The sequence below is a fragment of the Ostrinia nubilalis genome, chromosome 24 (genome assembly GCF_963855985.1).
Source record: "Ostrinia nubilalis chromosome 24, ilOstNubi1.1, whole genome shotgun sequence".
NCBI lineage: Eukaryota > Metazoa > Arthropoda > Insecta > Lepidoptera > Crambidae > Ostrinia > Ostrinia nubilalis.
Window position 1 is genome coordinate 6,770,706 of NC_087111.1, and position 6,000 is coordinate 6,776,705.

At 34.4% G+C, this 6,000-nt stretch overlaps 1 protein-coding gene across 1 annotated transcript in view; it reads right to left on the reverse strand.

The window, feature by feature from the left end:
* Positions 1-1,387, reverse strand: part of LOC135083749 (soluble guanylate cyclase 88E) — a 179,317-nt gene extending 177,930 nt beyond the window's left edge. The window contains exon 1 of the mRNA XM_063978489.1: positions 1,302-1,387. The gene's annotated coding sequence lies outside the window, so the exon portion shown is untranslated. The remainder of the gene's footprint in view (positions 1-1,301) is intronic.
* Positions 1,388-6,000: the final 4,613 nt, after the last annotated feature.

Sequence of the window (6,000 nt, forward strand, 5' to 3'; positions counted from 1 at the left end):
TCCCCGCTCGCATCCAAAAAAAAAAGGAGAACAACCAAAAAAATAAAGAGTTATACATTGGTAGGTTTTTGATATATTATATTACGCATAAATAGGAATATTATAAGGTATAAAATGAGAAACGAAACTAGCAGGATAAGTCTTAAATAGTGATTAAAAATAATAATAAATAAATCGATGATACCGTAAAAGGAACGCTAAAAGTGATTTTTTTCAAATTGTTTGAATTAAAAAAGGTTTAAATTTTATTTAAAAAATTGAATTTATCAATAATTCGTATAAAAGTTGTCCAAAACTGAGCCGTCCCAGCTATGGCATTGTCAGGAAGGCGCTACTATCAATACTGAACTATTAGTTCCCATTTTTGCCTGGTTGCACAGCCATATAATTATGAAATTTACAGAAAGGTGCTACTAACAACTGGGTTATTAATCCAATTTTTGCGACTTGACGTTTTAGAAATTGTTTGACTGTATTTTGAATTTTTCATTCATCACTGTAGTGTCACTTTCGATCGGTTCTTTTTTCAAAACAATATTGAATTATCAGTATATCTACAAATAATATTTAAAAATATACTTAAAATTAAAAATAATTATAATGACATAGCTGATTTAACATGCCAATAATTTGACCTACATGAATAATAAAAAAAGTTCTAGAATAGAGTATCGATAAGAGAAAAAATGTTTTTTTCATACAATAAACAAATCTATTTTTCTCGACAATCCTGCTAGGTGTAAGCATCTAATAAGTACAATAATTTATGCCACTAATAAGGTTTTAAATGGCATAAGTTTTGTAGCTGTACAAAGAACTTAGTACCTGTACCAACCCTTCATACAAAGTGGTTGTTCAACAATGAAAGTGTTTTTTTTTTATTGTCCTGCATATTATAAATTATATAAAATAAGTAAACGATATGTTTTAATTAATAAACTGTTATTATCTTGCTAAAAAGTTGATAAATTTGCAAAAATGCATTGTATAATTACCATGTTTCATTGCGCTACCGTTATCCACATTTTTTTTTTCTAAGTCCGAGCTTTACCTGAGAACCAAGTGACGTACACTAATCTTGGGAGCCGCGCGGGTCAGCTTATATGAGAATTATTGAAGAAATGCTGTCCATCGGCTCATTACAGAGGTTTAAACATAGGTCTGACTCGCGGTCATCATTGTCCGACGCGGCCCGAACGGAAAGTTAAAGTGTCGCCCATCATTGTCCCCCATGGCCCGAACGGAACAGTGCCATTTTTAGGCTGGCAGCGAAGGTGTTAAAAAAGTTTTTGTAAACTTACCTTTTTGTTGCTGCCTTGGTATGAACTTGCTTCAATAGTTTTCAAACAAAAAAACTTTTTTAACTACACAAACACAGGCAAATCACTAAAACGACCACATGGTCCACTAGTTAAACTGACTAAAAAATTAAAATCCAAACCGCAATACACTGCAATAAAAAAACAAAAACAAACGAATGCAAAGTTATTCCGAATTCGAAATTCGCGCGTTTGCGTTTTGTTTGTCGAACATTATTAGGGTGGGAGCAGACAGGCTCTGCGCGTGGCGAGCGTTCAACTGACTCGAATTGGGCTCGCTACATATCTCTGGATCAGTTGTATCCGCAGGCGCGAATCATGGCCTTATTACGTAACGTGATCGCGACTGTTCATAGAACATACGCTGTCCAAATTACGAGAGTTCGTACAATAGAGGTTATTCTTCTTTGTCGGTTACACGACTGGTTGCTTTCCTCGTACTAAATGAGGATACCGCGAGGCAGTAACTGTAAGCTTGATTACCAAAAGGGGAATCACCATGCAGTTCATCAATCGTCAATTTGATTCGAATTCTGTGATTTCCTCACAAAATTTTCCTTGGTGAAAGTAGTTTGAAGCTAGTATAAATAGTTATTTATGGGCTCAAGATTATCCAAATTACTTGTAATAAAGCATACAATTTTGAAAAGTCATAGACCTATTTTATATTGACAACAATCAGTTGGCCTAAAATGAGAGACACCCGGAAAAGGGTCATTAAAATATCGATTTATAAATAATTTTAACAGGAAAGCAAGAGTTTATTAATAAACTAATTTATTTTTAGAATGTCCAAACAGGGATATCGAATCGAAATAATTTCAATGAGGTGAATCATTCGTGACGATGAAAAGACGTGTGTCATTGCCCTCAATGATTAAATTCATAATGTAACAGGTCACTTAAGTTAGACTTTAATTTAAGTCCATCGTCAATTACTATCCCTATATAAAGAAAATCTGTAAACTCATTTAATTTCAGGAAGTAATTACTTAGGCTCTTAAAGAGAACTTTTACACATTGAAAGAATGAGAAAACTATATCCATCCTGTTGACTTTTGAGAAAATTGAAATCTAAAAGATAGAGCAAAGGACTGTTGTCCAAGGATTTTCATTTTTGTTTAGGCCGAGGACTTTTGTAAGTAACAGGTTTTTTTTTTCAATTTACCACACGTTTATGTTGATTTTTTATTTTAACAAAAGCTGAATAAATCGCAATTTTTCTAGGCATACGGCGATGGAGTTAGTTTTCTTGAATTGTAAAGAAAGCTGTTTGCTTTATATTCCTAACGCCTTCTCATAATATAATAGAAGTTATTACTTTTTATGAACACGTCCGCCTCCATAATCTCACAGGAATAAAAATCACGACAATATACTATTTCTGCGGCATCAAGAATTAAGGGTGTATTTGTTGCAAGAGAGGAACAAGAATAACAAACACTCGCTCTTCTACAAAACGGCTACGCAAATACGTATCCTTGAAAGTTACTATCATTCATGGAAGAAAAACAAGTAATTTTGAATGTAAATTGGTAAAATTATTATTTTTCTTGCTTGGGTAAACACCTCATTATTTTTACTGTAAGAAAAGTTTTGTAGCAACAAGTTAGTAGGTTAATTTAACTCCGTTTAATGTAAGCTTATAGTAGGTACCCGGTCTGGCCAAGAATTTCATTTAGTCGTATTTAGAGGTTTTGGTACAGATAAAAAACTTATTAAACTTTTTTTTTTTCTTCTTTATGGCAAAGACTTGGGTATTGGGAAACGTAATTCTGCCAATGGCACGTGTGAAGTTTATTGTTACTTTTCTTTTGTCGTTTTATCAAACTTTTCCCACAAGGGAAAATACGTACGTTCGGAAATTAAAACTTTGTTACATGGTTTGACGTTTGTAAAGGTCTGCAGAATATCGATACGATTTCTTGTTATTTAATTTAATATTAGCAATTTTATGAAGCCTTCAGTTTTACATTATACAAGCAACTAAATTGTAAATATGTAATTTTGATTTCAACCGAGCAACGCCGCGATGGCTGCAAACTTTTATTTTAGACTATTGCCAGAATAAGTTTGTTGGATAGAAAGTTGTATAAAGCATGAGTTGTTTACTTAGTTTAAAAGCTATTATTTGACGATTGAAAAATCCAACCCTAGGCATGCACGTGTAACGTACTAACGTCAAAGCATCAAATTAAGTTTCAATTCTCAAGTACAATCGACATTATAATTATCAGACTATACATTTTTGTTTTAAATAGCTTGTATTCCAACGAAATAAGACGCCACTGAGTTTAGCTTGATGTACTTTCGCCCGTACAAAGTCGCACAAATCGAAATCGCGTTCTGGCAGCTCATAAAAAAATATCATTTAATTGTCTTTTTAATAAGTGTCAAAGTGTCGTGCCAAGGAGTAGTTCGCTGGATAATTTCGGGCGGGCTGCGAGGCCAGCGTAATTGGCCGTTAGGCAGCCCTACAAGGAGCCAATACAATCGCCTCTCTATTTGGTGGTATATTAATTGACAATGGGATGGCACGCGATGATGACGCACACTTGCGATTTTTAGCTGGATTGACTGACTCAGCGAACTTCGTACCGCCTATGTTTGTTAGAAATAATGTAGGATTCTAATGGTGAAATAATTTTTCAATGGGTCCAGTAATTTTGGAGCCTGTTCGATACAAACAAACTGACAATCAAATCTTTCCTCTTTATAATATTAGTGCTGAAGATCTTTCGTACTTAAAACTGGTCACCGGTGGGTCGTTATGTCCCGTTTTCTCCAGAATTACCAAATTGCGTGGACTATTATAAGTAGGTAAATAAATTGGATTGAATTTGTCCAGGGGGAACATTTGAAAACCTTTTTCCTATAGGATGTATCTTGAAAGGGCCCGAATTAAAAGTCCAGAAAACCTGTGAATCAAGTTTACTCCACTCTTGCTTGACGATTATAAATAAAATTACGATGCTGTTACAATTACTGTGCCGGGTGGCCAGAGAGAAGAACTTAGCTTACATTGCCATAGACAAAATAATTTTTAAAATTTAGTCTAATAACATGCCGATAGGTGGCGCTCTAGGCAGGTTTGCTATAGATGGTACTAAAGGTGTGTATTTAGGTAGGTAGTAACTTAAATTCTAAAATGTATCTACAAAAGATTCCTGCTCGCTTAAATGTAATAAAATTATTTTTGTCAAACTAATTCTGGCATTAGGTAGATTAAATGCCTAACTGCCTTTATGCACACTAGTACATAAGTGCCTATACAAACCAACCTATACAAAGGTGCTCAGACGCGATATAAGTTTCATAAATGCGAATCGTCCATCAAACAAAGAACTCATAAAACTCATTTATTTTTACAAATAGGCTTTTAAAAAGCACTTTTACACGTCCCAATATTAACCCTACCACTGCTTCGGGACAATAAATGGGCCAGTGCTGAGAAGAAGCAGCGCAAGAAACTCAGTCACTATTGTCAGCCTCCTTTTCAAGGGTTTCAATTTATTTGTTATCTGTGGTCAACCTATTCTATTGTGTGAACTAACCCTAACGTACCTGCCTTCATGACACGTCATTAGTAGCTTGATCGAGTGGAACTGACTCATTTTTCATCTTTTTCATATTTTCAGTCAGTTTTATCGAGTTATTTGAAGCCTACAATGTATTTCCATCAAAACGAAGAAGCCTTAAAGTATTTTTTTGAAGTTTTGAACATGTTCAAATATGCTTGTTGCAATTTACGAAGCCGAGTGAGCTTACATGTGTGGTGGCTCACTACTGTTCGTTTTTCAAAAGTTTTGATAGACATTACACTATCGTTATGTGCATGTACACGTACACACACAAGTAAAGTTCACTCGCCTTCGTGATTGGCAGGAACTATAGACGATTTAAAAAAAGGTCCAGAAGTTAATGTGTCAAAGTTCTAAAATCCCATTTACTAACTTCCGGCTTTAGCCATTTTGTTTTAAAATAAACCAAGGATATTTGAAAAATTAAGGCGCTGGTTCGCGAACTAATGACCACAATTTACGGAACAAAATGAAAAGGAGGAAAAATGGCGTTCATTAGAACACGGGGTCCAAAACTGGAGCCCGCATTAGAAAAGTAACTGGTTGTTGCATCAATTTTGCAAATATTTTGGTGACGTATTTACCTTTCACTTTAATTTAAAGTCATTTATATTCATAGCTAATTGTTTCACTTCGAAGATAATAAGTATGCCTCACTTCTATCAGATTGCTTGGGTTTGACGGAGTTCATAGGTAGGTACACCGCCTGGAATATAGGTAATCAAAAGATAATAAGATTTATTTCATTGTCGGACCTTTATGATCAAACATTCACGTATGGTTGAGATTTTTAATTATATTTATTCCAAATTATAACTATAATGTTTTAAAATTATGAATACTTATGAGAGTTAATGTAAAAACTTTCCACTTAATTGATTTGATATTACGCAGCTTAATAACCTAACTTTACGACCTTCACTGATGGGGGTCTAAAATTGAATTCGTCCAAGCGGCGAATGACACCATTTTTTTCGGTTCAATTATGCCAATTTGCAGGCTAAATGTTCGATCACGAATTTTGATTGATGGACAGGAATTTCAAGGTCCACTTGGGAAATGACGGAATTAGTTTTTCGCGAGACTCCTGACCATGCCTA